Here is a 16,015-nt window from a genome sequence, read left to right as displayed (position 1 = left end):
TTTTTTTCTACCACTCCGCCGCCAGCCTCATCCTCGGCCAGGTTTCCCTCATTTCAGATTTTTCTGCAACTTAATCCTGAGTCATGCTTGACAACAGTTTTCACATTATTTAAACCTTTATTATTTAAGCCTCGAGATGACCTCAGGTGATGACATCTGTGCTCAGAAAGAAATGTCCAGAGGTCAGAACCGATCTTGCCGAGCAACCCTCGGTCCCCGGTCCCAGCGGCGATGCGAGCGGCGGGGCGCCGAGCCAGGCGGAGGATGGGCGCCCGAGGCCGCGCGCACCTCCCAACCGGTCCTTCCCAGCGGGCAGCTCCTCCCCGCGCCCCATCGCGGGTACCTGGCGGCCGCGGAGGGCGGGCAGGGGGCGGCGCTGCGCTGCGTCACGCGGCAGGGTGGGAGAGCGGGCAGGTGACACCCCGGCCGCCTCCGCCCCTTTCCCAGCTTAGTCGGCGGCCAAGGCAGCAGGGGCCGCTGTGAGGAGCTCCGCGTTCGCGCCGCCGCCCGCCGCCGCCCTCTGCTCGCGCGCCCAGGCGCTTCGGCTCCGCTCCTCGCGGGGTGAGTGCAGGGCTCCCAGCCGGGGGGCCGGGGCCTAACTTTTCCGGGGCGCAGAGGAGGAGAGATGGGGAGGAGAGGGAGATGACCCCAGGACGGGGGGATCGAGGGCAGCCTAGTGGAAGGAACTTGGGCGCGGCGCGCGAGGAGTGGGATCCGGGTCCGAAAGACTCGGGAGCCCGGCCAGGCCCTGCCTGGACTCTGGGGGGCGCTTCGGAAGTTGTGGCCGCGACGCCGGCGAGTGCCCAGGGTCAAAGCCCTTCCCGCCGGCGGGCGGGGCCGCGGAGCTCACCTGCGCCCTCCCTGGGAGCCCCCCAAACCCCCCCCTCACCCCGCCAGCATCGCACAGGGACGGTGGTCCCCGCCGTCCCTGGGTTTTGAGCCCTCCCCTGGCTTTCCCGGGGCACTGGGCCCCGCTGTTCCAGGCGGGAGGACAAAGGTGCTTGCTGGTGGGACGGGGAGGAAGAGGGACCTCCTCGACCTTGACCGCCGAGGTCATTTTCCCAGCTCCGGGATCTGGCCTTGCTCGCCACAGCCTACCCCTACCCCGCCTGCCCGAGCCCCTGTCTTTCCGCTTCTTTCCCCTCAGGGGTGCTTTTTGTGTGTCCTCGAGGCCAGAATTAACTCGGGGAGCTGCTCTTGCTTTTTGGCTCCCTGAACTGCATCCTGTCCCGGCAGCGGCTGCTGGCTGAGGACAGTGGTGAGTACAGAGCGGTAGAACAGGTCGTGCCGGAGATGGAAATCGGAAAGCCTGTTGTTTCATCTTCCGAGGTATCGTTGGTTAGAAAATGGGCCTTCCCCCCTGATCAACCAGCGCTGATTCAAACTTACCGGATGCCAAGGGAGCGTTCTTTAGAGCTCCCTGGGGAAGGCTGGGACAGGAAGGATCTGGTCTCTACCCCTGTCCAGCTTGGGGAAAACAAGCCCCACAACGACTGAAGAATAGTTTTGGCGACCAAGCCTTTTTCCTCTTACTGATCTATTCCCTCGAAAAGCTTTTTCACTTAACCCTATATTCTCAGGTTACTCTTTCTCGCTCTGTTTCACTGCCTTGAAAGAGTCATCATACTTTTGATTGTCCCCAGTCTTCTTGCCCGTCACTTGACTGTTAATTCCCTTACTTTGTAGTTTTTGTTTCTACTGCTGGCTTGAAATTGTTCCCCTCTAGGTCACTGAGGATTAAAAAAAAATCCCCTCCACCCCCAGTGGCAGACATGTATTGAATGCTTCTTGGTCTGGCACTGTTCTAAGAACTTGTATCAAATCTGTTAATTCTTACAGCAGCCCTATGGAGTAAATAAGTGAAAACATGATCCTTTTTCAGTTAAGGGAACTGAGACACAGGAACTTGCCCAAAGGCACACAAGTAGCAGGAGGAGATTCCAACTGAGATGCGAACTCAGGGGCTCTGGTCCAGGGCTGAGGCTGGTAACAACCTCTGTGGGTACCCACTCACCTAGAGTTCCTTTCTTTCTTCTCTGACTTTCCTGAAGTCCTGTGCTGTTTCATGCTTCACTGACCAGGCTCTCATTCTCTGGTTCCTTTTTTCCTTCTTGTGTAACTTTGTACTCATTTAGGTTTCCCTTTCATAGAATTTTGTTACTTAGGTTATCACTGCTACTTACTCGCCTTAAATTCTGTGGTTTCCATGGATCTTATTCAGTTTGAGTGTAGCATCTATCAGTGCATATTGTAATACAGCAAGTCCCCTTCATATGAAGGACCTTCCCGATTGTGAACTTTCAAAGGTGCAAGTGTGCATCTGGTTCCCGCAAGAAACAATCTGCGCCATCAACGTCAGGTGTGAATGAAATAGCAGCTTGCTCTCCATTTCCTTTTGCTGATGATACTTCAGTTCTATCATCTCCCATCTCTTCTCCCTCCTCCAGTCAGTGACTCTTCTTGCCTGTTTACTTGATGCCAACCCATGTATGCCAGCTGTTGTACAACTGTACACATTTTCTTTGTGTTTTTTTTTGTGTGTTTGTTTTTTATTTATTATTTGTGTGAGAAGTATTATAAACCTATTACAATATAGTACTAACTCTGTTGGACTTACAAACACTCTTGGAATAGAACTTGGTCGTTTGTAGGGGACTTACTGTATTTCATTTGGATTTGTCTTGCTTTATGCCAAAGCATTTCTAGTTAACACCAGTTATGTTAGCTTCCCTCCCCTTTATCATAGTCACCCAGGTGCAAAACTCAGAGGTTGTGTCTCAGATCACACTTTTCCCAATCTGAAACCTCTTTTCAGCTTTTACCTTGTCTCTTCCTTCTAGCCTTCCTCATTCTCACCTCTGTTCCCCTCTTCTCTTTACTAGTCTCCCTCTTCCCCACTCCTGAACATTTGTTTATCACTTATATCATTTTTTTGTTGTTGGTTAGCTTCTTTCATCAATAGTCATGGTCCATAGAAAGATTGTAAACAAAGTAAGGCTAACTTTTCAAGCCTTGCAACTAGTATCAGCTTGATAAATGGTTGCAGGATATGATACAAGATGAATTAAGGTAGCATATATTGGGTGGGTTGGATGATGATAGAAAACTTGAAAGTTTTTAAGCTGGGTTTTAGAGAATGTTAGGGAGTTTGTTTCAGTAAACATAGGGGAGCTGGCAGACAATGCGGAAGAAGAGGAGTTGGCCTCTGTCAGCTACATTGCTGAAACCCGCCTATCCCAGCTCAACATTCCACTTAGAAGTGTAATGAATAAGGACCATATCAACAGAGAATCATGAATCCTAACCTTATCCTAGCAAAATAAGATATGAAACCACAGTGAGTTACATGAAAACCCCAATTTTACTGACAAATATAACACATACATAAAAATGCAGAAAACATAAATGAAGAGATTACCACAGTAGATAATTTAGAAGTAGAATAACTATCTTATTCTGACAGTAGATATGATAGTTGGATATTCTGAAGACAGGCTAAATGGGAATCTTTTCTCAAAACCTCTGTGTAAGGTGATGTGGGCATGGATTAATCCTGAAAGGCATTGTTGAAGAATAACTGGCTGTGCTTGGGGAGGTCTGAGGTGAGGAGAAAAGAAAACTGGAAGGTGTTAAAGTGGTGAGATTGGGGAGCCAAAAAGAGAATTTCTGCCCCCGAGCATGATTCTACCACAGTAAACATTTTGCCATTTTACCTTTGTCTCTCTCATTTTTTAAATACATATTTTCCTCTGTCATACTACATATAGAGTTTTAATATTTTATATTTTCCTTGTAATATATAGTAAGCATTTTTCTTATAATTTCTAAAACTCCTATTATTTGCATTTATCCCAATAATTATAATATGATTTCCTTAACTAATCCTCTGTTGTTGGATAGGTGTATTAGCAATAATTATAAACAACTCACATTGCAGTACTGCTTACCTTTGCAGATATGTCATTGTACAAATTGGGATTTGTTTCTTTATGCTAGGCAATGGAATGTACATAAAAGAAAGCCTCTGTCTTCAGGTAATTACTATTTGAGTTGAAGAAATAAGACTTTTTCTAATCTGTTTAATTGTTTATTCTTCTTGGTGTGCTACATGTGCAAACATCAGCTTTAGAATATGGAAGAATTTTGGAGCCTTTGTATATATAGTTGGGTAAACTCTGGGAGTTGGTGATGGACAGGGAGGCCTGGCCTGCTGCGGTTCATGGAGTCGCAAAGAGTCGGACACGACTGAGTGATTTAACTGAACTGATATGTAGTAGCATGTTAAATTGAGAACTGATCTTGAATTTCAATAAAATACATCATAAAGCAGGGAAAGAAGCATCCCATAAACAAAACTGGACTCATCCAATTTGGACTACTCACATTATGAAAAGCTGAACACCCATGCACTTTATAGGATCAGTCTATTTTTAAAATTGAGGTTTTTAATTACTCCTAATTGATTTAGATAGGAGAAGGGGACGACAGAGGATGAGATGGTTGGACGGCATCACCAACTCAATGGACATGAGTTTGAGTAAGCTCTGGGAGTTGATGATGGACAGGGAAGCCTGGTGTGCTGCAGTCCATGGAGTCGCAAAGAGTCAGACACGACTGAGTGGCTGAATCAAACTGATTTAGATATATCAAAAGCACATGTTATTGCCTCGACAAGTAAAATTATCCTTTTTATTGGTGATAAATATGTCCAAAGAGATAGATATTTCCATTATTCAGATGAACTAAGTTACCATATAACATATAACTTGTAAGACTGCCTTGTTAAAGACAAATCTGCATCCACTTGGAGAAGCAGCCACAGGCCTTGACCACCAGCAGCCCAGCTCCTTTGTTTCCTCCAATATTAAGTATAGAGTCAAACTCAGCCAAAATTTGGGAATTGCAGAAGTTCAAATTCAGTAAACATCTGAGTGTCAGGTTTGCATCAGGCAAAGTGGTTGGCAGGATGCTGAAGCTCGTCCAGGTCTGTGTGGGTTCAAGGGAGGTAAATATAGTACAGTGTGAAAAACTGCAATTAACACAAACAGAGCATGGGGAAGCCAAACGGGAAGGCAGGCAAAACTGCCCTTCTGAGCTGAAAGAAGGAACGCTGGAAGTAGAGAGGGGCTGAGGGCTGGAAGTCAAATTCAGGCTGTGGTGCATTCAGAGAACTGGAAACACTGGAAACATCACTGCAGAGCAGGGTGTGATAGGAGGTTGCTAAGCATGCTCGGCTTACTGAAGGCTGCGTTTCACCTAGTAAAAATTTTGGATTTTATCCTACAGGCAATGGGGGTGCTTTGGAGCCCTTTAAGAAGGGAAGGGACCTGTTCAGATTTGTATTTCGAAAGCACCCCTCTGCACTTGCAACTTCATCATTCTGGAACCTCTCCCTCTCCTGTGGAGCTTTATCTCTTTTCTCTATCTGACCCTGGAAAGGACAGCTCCCTTCACTGTTTACATGAGATATCTTGATTATGCTCAGTGTACACAATAATTTGGGAACAGAAAATGAGCTTGTGCCAACTGTTTATAGAATGCACACTCTTGCTAACGATTATGAGGGGAAAAGTTTGGGCATCTTTTAGGTATCAGTCAATAGTCGCAGTCAGGCACTTTCTATGCATTTTTCTCATGAATTGTCTGCAGACAGCAAGGTCTGCACCAGAATCCTTATAGCACACATGGGTGCAGAAAAGTGAAGAAAAGTGCTCAGGTGAAGAAGCAGAAAGTGTGCTCAGTAAGGGTCCAGGGTTACAAGTGTGCAGCCAGGATTTAAACCCAAGTATAGTTACAACATTCAGGCTCTTCCGCCTTAGTATACTAACTTTGTGGGTTGATTATTTAGAGGGTTTCTCTTAAGACACTAGAGTTCTGATATCCAACACTAGTTTTGTGAGGTTCCAAGTAGCTAAGATGGTAAAAAAAAAAATCTGCCTGCAATGCTGGAGACCTTAGTTCAATCCCTGGGTCGGGAAGATCTTCTGGAGAAGGGAATGGCAACCCACTCAGTATTCTTGCCTGGAGAATCCCATGAACAGAGGAGCCTGGCGGGCTACAGTCCATGGGATCATAAAGAGTCAGACAGGACTGAGCGACTAATACTTAATAATACTTAAGGACAACCATAAACATAAACCTTATTTTAGACTTTTTAGGGTCAGTTGTAGAAATATGAGAACTAGAAAAAGAGGGTTTGGCAAGTTGTCCCTCATCTAAAAACAGCCCCCCGTTCCTTTGTCTCCTTCCTTTCCATCCCAAATTGTGGGATTTTTGTCTTAATAGCACATTTATGATGTATTTGTTTGCTTATTATAGTTACATGGCATAACACAGACAGAACAGAAGGAAAGGCTGCTTGTATCTCACGGGGTCTTACCCTTAGTCTGTCCAGGGCTTCTCTGCTCAGTCCTCTTCTTACCACTTCCTGCCTTCTTCTCTAGGCAGACAGTGCTGTGCTGGATCCTACAAGCCCAAAGATGTGTGTCTGAGAAGCAAACAAATGCTGACCTCACACATTAGACCCTCTGCTTTTATCCTGCAATTCGCTGCAAGGCATATTCTTATACCTTCAGTCTTTGAAAAATTTCTTTGAAATTCTAAGAAGTGAGACTTTAACCTGAAGAAAGAAAGAAAATAGAAATCACATTCTTAGGAAACCAATGTCAAGTGACTGCTTATAGAATAACTTATTCCTGAGCAAATGTGGAATTTAAAAAGTGAAGTGTAAGAACCACAACCTCCATTGTTCAAAGGGAGGAGCAAGGGGGTAATAGATATAATATTAAACATTAAGTATAGTCAATATTTTTACAGTTAAAAAATAGAAATATATTAGGTTGAACATATTCAGTTGACATTTCTCTAGGAAAAACCACTTGAATATTGGCAGTTACATATGATTCATCCTAATATGGGGCTTCCGAGGTGAAAATAGTGGTAAAGAGCCCGCCTGCCAATGCAGGAGACATAAGAGACAGGGGTTCGATACCTGGGTCGGGAAGGTCCCGTGGAGGAGGGCATGGCAACCCACTCCAGTATTCCTGCCTGGAGAATCCCATGGACAGAGGAGCCTGGAGAGCTACAGTCCATAGCGTCACAGAGTTGGACACGACTGAAGTGACTTAGCATGCACACATCCTAATATAAAGATAATCTTCTTGACGTCTAACTGGTTGACCCTATGAGCCCTTGTTCATTTCTCCGTAAAATACACCAAATGCTGCCCAGATATGATGAATATGGGCTTCGAGTAGCCTGTTCCCTGCTCCTACGACTGGGTCAGTGACTGTCTTTATTGCAAGCCTATTGATGTCAGTTACGCTTGTTATTGTGATTAGGTAATTTAAATGTGTGTAAATCTATAAAAGTACAAAAGGAAAGAGTTTTATTCCTGTGAAGAGAATGTTTGTTCTTTGGAAAGTTTCCTTTAAAGCGAGTAACTTAAAAAGTAGGCAGGAGAACTGTAAAGAATTGGAGAGATTTTGAAAGCTTGAGAGATAATATCCTAAGCTTGCTTTGCAATTTTTTTCTGTTTGTTTTCTTTTTGTTTTTTAGTTCTCAGTCCACATAGAACACTAAAAGTGAGAATTGTAGAAAATAAATTCTGACTATGGTTTATGTGAGAAAAATATTGGGCAGGAATTCTTCCTCAAGGGAAATCTTGAAACTACTTTGGAAAACTGGGAAATTAGTGCTTATTAATATGTCTTAAGGTAAAGTACATATTTATGGTATATATATAATTTTTTGATTCTTCAGTTTTTTTTTTGATTAATCAACCAGAACCAGTCAAAATTGCAGCAGTATTTTTATTTTAATTACAGCTGTTAGACTATAATCATTTATGCTGTTTCATAGTAGATTGTCAGAACCTTTGCCTCTGTAGGTATTTTATGCACCTCATTAATAAAAACAAGTGAAACTTTGCCATTTAGATTGTAAAAATCAGAGTACATGTAGATTTTTTTTCCTTTGCTTAGCATACCATACTAATGGTACATAGTCAACTCTACTTCTTATTTTAAATTAGGCTTTTAGTATCCATATAATATTTAAGCTTATTTTAATAATGTGAACCCATACATAGAACCTAGAGCTGGTTCCTACCTCCCTTAAATGACTTCCATAAAGATTGAAAGCAAAGATACAAAGGCTAGCGTTAGCTAGAATCAGTTAAACTTGATCAATTTCTTAGTGTTATTAAATTGGTAAGTTGAATTAGGCAAGGTATAATTTATTCTAGATTCAAATGTTTGTTATAGTGGTATGATAATTACTTTCTGAAACATTATAACAGGTTAGTGAAAAAAGACCAAACATAAAATGTGAAAAATAAAAATACATTTTCTAATAATAGTATTTATTGAACACTTGCTGTATGCCAGGCACTTTGCTAAATTCTAATGTGCCTTATCTTATTTAATCTTCACAGAAGCCCTACTAGGAGGATGGTAGTGTTTCTAGTGTATAGACAAGAAAACTGATGCATATAGAAGTTGAGTGACTTGTCCAAGATCATGTGGTTAGACACAGCATCGGAAATCAGACCCAGTTCAGTCTGAGCTCCAATGCCCACATGCCCATGCTCTTACCACTTTATAATGTAAGTACTCTTGATCGGAATTTGAAGTATAGATTTTTTTTTCTTTTTGTAAGCAGTTTATTTGAGAGGTGGTCCTAGGCAGTAATAGCAGGGACAGGGGAAGGGAGGCAGCCAGTACAAAGAGTGTCAATGAAGATGGTACTACCACTGCTGCAGGTGCCTAGGCCTCCTTCCCACTGGGACACTTCTCAGACTCATCTGTCCAAGCGGCAAAGAAGTGAAAACTTTGTTGGGACATGTGCATGTCTTTTAAAAGACACGTTAAAGTGTTTTGCACTTGGAAAGGACCTTAGAGATCCTTTAGATCAACTTCTTCTACAGATGAGGAAACCGAGGCCCAGCAAGTACAGGTCATTTGGCCAAGGCTGTGTGTGTGTGTTAGTCAGTCATCTCCAACTCTTTGTGACCACATGGACTGTAGCCCGCCAGGCTCCTCTGTCCATGGAAGTCTCCAGGCAAGAATACTGGAATGGTTGTCATTTCTTCCTCCAGGGGATCTTTCCGACCCAGGGATGAAACCTGGGTCTCCTGCACTGCAGGCAGATTCTTTACCATCAGAGCCACCAGGGAAGTCCAGTCAAGGCCATAAGCCTGTTTAAAATGTGGGACCAGAGTCATATATGTAAAAAACTAACTTATGGTTACCAGGGGGAAGAGTGGGAAGGTATAAACTGGGAGATTGGGATTGACGTATACACATTACTATATATAAAATAGATAACTAATAAGGACCTTACTGTATAGCACAGGGAACTCTGCTCAATAGTATGTAATGACCTGTGTGGGAAAGAACCTTAAAATGAGTAGATACATGTATATGTATGACTAATTCGCTTTGCTGTATACCTGTAACTAATGCAACATTGTAAATCAACTACAATTTTAAAACAATTATTTTTAATTAGGAAATGAAACAAAAATGGGGGACTAAAGATGAGTTCTCCTGATTAGAGTCTAAATGGTTTTCTGACTTTGCTAATTATTTTGTCTTCATTAACCTTAACTCTGAATATGACTTCACTACTGAACTGGTTTTTTAAGATTTTTTTGATGTGGACCATCTTAAAATTCTTTATTGAACTTGTTATTATATTGCTTCTGTTTTATGTTTTGTTTTTTTGGCCCAAAGGCATATGGGATCTTAGCTCCCAACCAGGAATCGTACACACATCCCCTGCATTGGGAGGCAAAGTCATAATCACCACCAGGGAAGTCCCACTACCGAATGCTTAAAGCCCCTAAATTGCCCCATCCATCCTTGTCTGTAAGTAACAGCATTAATTAGTCCTGTAGATTTTACTGTACATCATGACCCGGACAAGGATTGCGTTTCCCCTGTGTGATGAGTGGGACACACAAAGCAATGTGATGTTTCTCGTTCTAAGGTCCATGAATTATAGAACCTAACCCTGAACCATGATTGAAAGTGTAAAAGAAGAAAAATGCATTATCCTAGCCAACACAGCTAAACCATCTGGCCCAGCCCATGCTAGCTCATCTAACAGCCCCCTAACACTCATTCTCTGTCCTTAGCCACAGTTCATCACCTTTAGGTGACTGCCTGAGAATCTCATGGCAGTAGCATCTGTGGGACTGGATGGGGTGAGGTCAGAGGAGAGTTGGTGCCCACTGCTTTTCTGGGCACCCCCTAAAAAATCTGTCAACCTGTAATCTTTCACTATTTCATCAGTAGACAGAGCAAGGATGGGTTGTTAACCATTTCCTTACTACCAAACAGGTAGGTGCTGCTGTTTTTCCTCCTTGTCCTTCTTTGCTTGTACATGCCATGAAAGAAATTCTTTGCATGCATAATCTTAGTTCTTAGTGTAACCCTGAGTGATGTGTATCTCAACTCAATTTTAGAGACAAAAATTTGAGACTCCAAGAAATTTAGGTGATTTCTGCTAAGGTCACTGCAGGGTGAGTGGAAGACCTGCATCTGTGCTTAGTCACCCAGTCATGTCCGACTCTTTGATCCCGTGGACTGTAGCCCACCAGGCTCCTCTGTCCATGGGGATTTTCCAGGCAAGAATACTGCAGTGGGTTGCCATGCCCTCCTCCAGGGGATCTTCCCAACCCAGGGATCAAACCCAGGTCTCTTGCATTGCAGGCGGATTCTTTACCATCTGAGCCACCAGGGAAGCCTGGACCTGGGTCTAGAATGCAGATATTCTGATTACATAGCCTGTCATTTATTCTGTGTGACCTTAGAATCTATTTCTTCCTCTTTAGTAAAGAATCATGGAGGATGGCAGATAATGTGCTTATGAAATAGGACAAAGTTTGTACGTGATAATATATAATTTACATTCCACATTAAAAAGAATATTTGAAATGCTCACAATACATATATTATGATTCAAGCACAGAAGGGGGAAATCTAGGTGATAGAATTATGATAATGGAACACTAAATTTTAACTACTAGCTGGGAGTAGATGAAAGAATAAGATGGTATTACCACAACTCTACTGGTTTGGTTTTTTAAAATGAAAGATCAGTTTTTAAGGTAATTTTTTCCTCCTAGAAATGAATTATAGGAGGAATTTATTTATCAAGTAGGTTCTTTTTTTTTTTTTCAAGTAGGTTCTTATGAAAAGCATCTTGAATCACTTCATGTAAATATAATGCTTTCAATAATAGTTTTGGTAAAGATGGGAAAATATTCTTTAATTAATATTGGTTCTTTATTTAAAGTTTCTTTCCTTTTGGCCCAGCCATGCGGCGTGCGGCATCTTAGTTCCCGATCAGGGATCAAACCTGTGCCCCCAGCAGTGGAAGCATAGAATCTTAACCACTAGACCACTAGGAAAGTCCCATATATTAATATTGGCTCTTGATAACTAATTTATTGTGGACAATAATGAAGGTAAACTCTGAAGCATCTCTTCAGGTAAACTTTGAAGCATCTCTTCAAAGGCGTCAGGGTTAGGCTAATAAAGTTTTATTGTTCAGTTGCTAAGTCATGTCCAACTCTCTGCAGCCCCATGGACTGTAGCACACAGTGTTTCCCTGTCCTTCACCATCTCCCTGAGTTTGTTCAAACTCATGTCCATTGAGTTGCATGATGCCATCCAACCATCTCATCCTCTGTTGTCCTCTTCTCCTCCCTCCTTCAGTTTTCCCCAACATCAGGGTCTTTTCCAGTGAGTCAGTTCTTCCCATCAGATGGCCAAAATATTGGAGCTTCAGCATCAGTCCTTCCAATGAATATTCAGGATTGATTTCCTTTACATTGACTGGTTTGATCTCTCTGCAGTCCAAGGAACTTTGAAGAATGTTCTCCAGGACCACAGTTCGAAAGCATCAGTTCTTTGACGCTCAGCCTTCTTTATGGTCCAACTCTCACATCTGTACATGGCTACTGGAAAAACCATAGCTTTGACTATATGGACCTTTGTCAGCAAAGTGATGTCTTGACTTTTTAATACTTTGTCTAGGTTCGCCATAGCTTTCCTTCCAAGGAGCAATCATCTTTTAATTTCATGGCTGCAGCCACCATCTGCAGTGATTTTGGAGCTCAAGAAAATAAAATCTGTCACTGTTTCCATTGTTTCCCCATTTATATGCCATAAAGTGGTGAGACTGGATGCCATGATCTTAGTTTTTTGACTGGTGAGTTTTAAGCCAGCTTTTTCACTCTTCTCTTTCACCTTCATCAAGAGACTCTTTAGTTTCTCTTTGCTTTCTGCCATTAGGGTGGTATCATCTGCATATCTAAGGTTTTCTCTTGGCAATCTTAGTTGTGATCCACACAGTCGAAGGCTTTCGCATAGTCAATGAAACAGAAGTAGATTTTTTTTGAAATTCTCTTGCTTTCTATCATCCAGTGGATGTTGGCAATTTGACCTCTGGTTCCTCTACCCTTTCTAAATCCAGCTTGTACAAGTGAAATTTCTCAGTTCATGTACTGCTGAAGCCTAGCTGGAAGGATTTTGAGCTTTACCTTGCTAGCATGTGAAATGAACGCAGTTGTATGGTAGTTTGAACATTCTTGTAGACTTCCCTGGTGACTCAGATGATAAAGAATCTGCCTGCAGTGCAGGAGACCCAGGTTCAATCCTTGGGTCGGGAAGATCTCCTGGAGAAAGGAATGGCTACCCACTCCAGTGTTCTTGCCTGGGAAATCCCATGGACAGAGGAGACTGGTGGGCTACAGTCCTTGTGCTGCAGGCTATAGTCCAGGTGTCAGACACAACTGAGTGACTAACACTTTCACATCTGAACATTCTTTGGTATTGCCCTTCTCTGGGATTGGGATGAAAACTGACCTTTTCCAGTCCTTTGGCCACTGCTGAGTTTTCCAATTTGCTAGCATATTGAGTGCAGCACTCTAACAGTATCATCTTTTAGGATTTTCAATAGCTCAGCTGAAATTCCATTACCTCTACTAGCTTTGTTCGGAGCAATGCTTCCTAAGGCCCACTTGACTTCCCACTCTAGTATGTCTGGCTCTAGGTGAGTGACCACACCATTGTGGTTATCCCAGTTATTAAGACCGTTTTTGTGCAGTTCTTCTGTGTATTCTTGCCTCTTCTTCTTAATATCTTTTGCTTCAGTTAGATCCTTACAGTTTCTGTCCTTTTAACCATTCAACATCACAATAATCCAAGTCTATGCCCCAACCACAAATACTGAAGAAGCTGAAGTTGAATGGTTCTATGAAGACCTATAAGACCTTCTAGAACTAACACCAAAAAAGGTGTCCTTTTCATCATAGAGAATTGGAATGCAAAAGTAGGAAGTCAAGAGATACCTGGAGTACTAGGCACATTTGACCTTGGAGGACAAAATGAAGCAGGGCAAAGGCTAACAGAGCTTTGCCAAGAGAATGCACTGGTCATAGCAAACACTCTCTTCCAACAACACAGGAGTTGACTTTACACACAGACATCACCAGATGGTCAATACTGAAATCAGATTGGTTATATTCTTTGCAGCAGACAAGGGAGAAGGTCTGTACAGTCAGCAAAAACAAGACCTGGAGCTGACAGTGGCTCAGATCATGAGCTCCTTATTGCAAAATTCAAACTTAAATGAATTAAGTTTAGGTTCTTATAATGATTACAGTAACAACTCATGCTAAGTAAAGCAGGTTTTTTAGACCTAAGATTAGTCTAAGGATGGGCATTAGAGGGTTCATACCATCTCAAAAACATCAAATCTATGTAGACATTGTTGTTTCTGGAGTGGTAGCCCACAGCACCATAGTCTCAAAGCCTATTGATTTAGGAGAGACATGAAATAAAATATATAAAATGCTTAATAAAGTTTCACTTATAAACATCTACAAGGATTAGCTTTTAATGTTAATGTTAGAATTAGGCATATAATGTTTTCACAAACTAACTGTGTAGAATTTATCCAAGTTGCAAGGACACAGCACTAACAGCGAGGCCTCTCAACAGAGATGACCTTCTTCCATGATAGTTTTCATTTCAGTTTTCCTGGTTCTCTAGGAAAAACGACTTCTGTTTTAAGTGGTAAATCAATATTCACTAGTTTATGAGATAAACCTTGACTATTTTCTGTGGGTTAGACACTGGAGATGTAGAAATCTGGAAGTCAACTCCCCTCCTCATTTCTTTCTATATCTCATGCTCACATCCGATTTAGCAGCCATCATGTCAGGTACGTCCCCAAAGTGTATCCTGAATCCATCTGTTTCAACAAACTCCTAATCCTGCTGCCTCCCTACCATCAATTCTCTACCAAGCAAGCAAGTTAATTTTTAAACACATAAATCAGATCATGTCACTGCTTTGCTTAAAAGCCTCTGATGAGAGTTTCAGTTTTATAAGATGCAAAGAGTTCCAAAGATGGATGGAGGTAATGGTTGCTCAACAATATGAATGTACTTAATACCACTGAACAATGCACTTAAAAATGGTTAGTTGGTAAATTTTATGTGTATTTTATTATTTATAATAAAATATAATAATACAACAACAACAAAAAGTCTTTGATGGTTTCCCATTGTACCTAGAATAAAAACTCTGACTCTTTCACTGAGGGCTCAAGACCCTGTGTACTCATTTCTCCGAGTCATCCAGCACCAGTCTCTTCCTTGACTCTGCTTGCTATTACTCCAACATACTGTTTGTCCCTGCCTCTGGCCTTTGCCCTTGCCTTTGTCTCCTCCACGACTCTTTGCTCCTCAGATCCTTTCAAATGTTCTAGAACTTTCTGACTCCCCTCCTAGTGTTGCTGTCTTCTGTCTCTGTTGACCCAATCATATCAGTCTGTCATGTTTCATTTCTTCATAACTTTTTTTGTTTAAGTTTGGATAATCTTTGTTTTGAGCTTCCCCGATGGCTCAGTGAGTAAAGAATCCACCTTCAATGCAGGAGACACAGGAGACGCGGGTTCAATTCCTGGGTTGGGAAGATTCCCTGGAGAAGGAAATGGCAATCCACTCCAGTATTCTTGCCTGGAAAATCTCATCGACAGAGGAGTCTGGTGGGCTACACTCCAAAGGGTCATAAACAGTTCAGTTCAGTCATTCAGTCCTGTCTGACTCTTTATGACCCCATGGACCACAGCACGCCAGGCTTCCCTCTCCATCACTGATTCTTGGAGTTTACTCAAACTCATGTCCATCGAGTCAGTGATGCCTTCCAACCATCTCATCCTCTGTTGAACCCTTCTTCTCCCACCTTCAATCTTTCCCAGCATCAGGGTCTTTTCAAATGAGTCAGTTAGGGTCTTTTCAAATGAGTCAGTTCTTCACATCAGGTGGCCAAAGTATTGGAGTTTCAGCTTTAGTATCAGTCCTTCCAATGAATATTCAGGACTGATTTCCTTTAGGATGGACTGGTTGGATCTCCTTGCAGTGGAAGGGGCTCTCAAGAGTCTTCTTCAACACCACAGTTCAAAAGCATCAATTCTTTGGCGCTCAGCTTTCTTTATAGTCCTCACATCCATACATGACTACTGGAAAAACCATCACTTTGACTAGATGGACCTTTGTTGGCAAAGTAATGTCTCTGCTTTTTAAGATGCTGTCTAGGTTGGTCATAACTTTTCTTCCAAGGAGCAAGCGTCTTTTAATTTCATCACTGCAGTCAGTATCTGCAGTGATTTTGGGCCCCCCAAAATAAAGTCAGCCACTGTTTCCATTGTTTCCCCATCTATTTGGCATGAAGTGATGGGACCAGATTCCATGATCTTAGTTTTCTGAATGCTGAGCTTTAAGCCAACTTTTTCACTCTCCTCTTTCATCAAGAGGCTCTTCAGTTCTTTGCTTTCTGCCATAAGGGTGGTGTCATCTGCATATCTGAGGTTACTAATATTCATTTCTGTGTAACACTGCAATCCTGGATTAGGCTGGATAAATTAATTGTAGGGGGATGACAGAGAATGAGATGGTTGGATGGTATTGCTCAAACATGAGTTTGAGCAATTCTGGGAG

At 42.3% G+C, this 16,015-nt stretch overlaps 1 protein-coding gene across 2 annotated transcripts in view; it reads left to right on the top strand.

The window, feature by feature from the left end:
* The first annotated feature begins 333 nt into the window (after nucleotides 1–333).
* ELOVL7 (ELOVL fatty acid elongase 7) overlaps nucleotides 334–16,015 on the top strand; it is a 77,766-nt gene continuing 62,084 nt past the window's right edge. The window contains exon 1 of one of the 2 annotated variants that reach the window (XM_070357507.1): nucleotides 334–561. The gene's annotated coding sequence lies outside the window, so the exon portion shown is untranslated. The remainder of the gene's footprint in view (nucleotides 562–16,015) is intronic. The other variant, XM_005889058.3, reaches the window with a different exon arrangement.

This window comes from Bos mutus, chromosome 20 (assembly GCF_027580195.1).
Source record: "Bos mutus isolate GX-2022 chromosome 20, NWIPB_WYAK_1.1, whole genome shotgun sequence".
NCBI lineage: Eukaryota > Metazoa > Chordata > Mammalia > Artiodactyla > Bovidae > Bos > Bos mutus.
The sequence above is the reverse complement of the archived record's forward strand: the minus strand, read 5'-3'. Positions and strand labels throughout refer to the sequence as shown.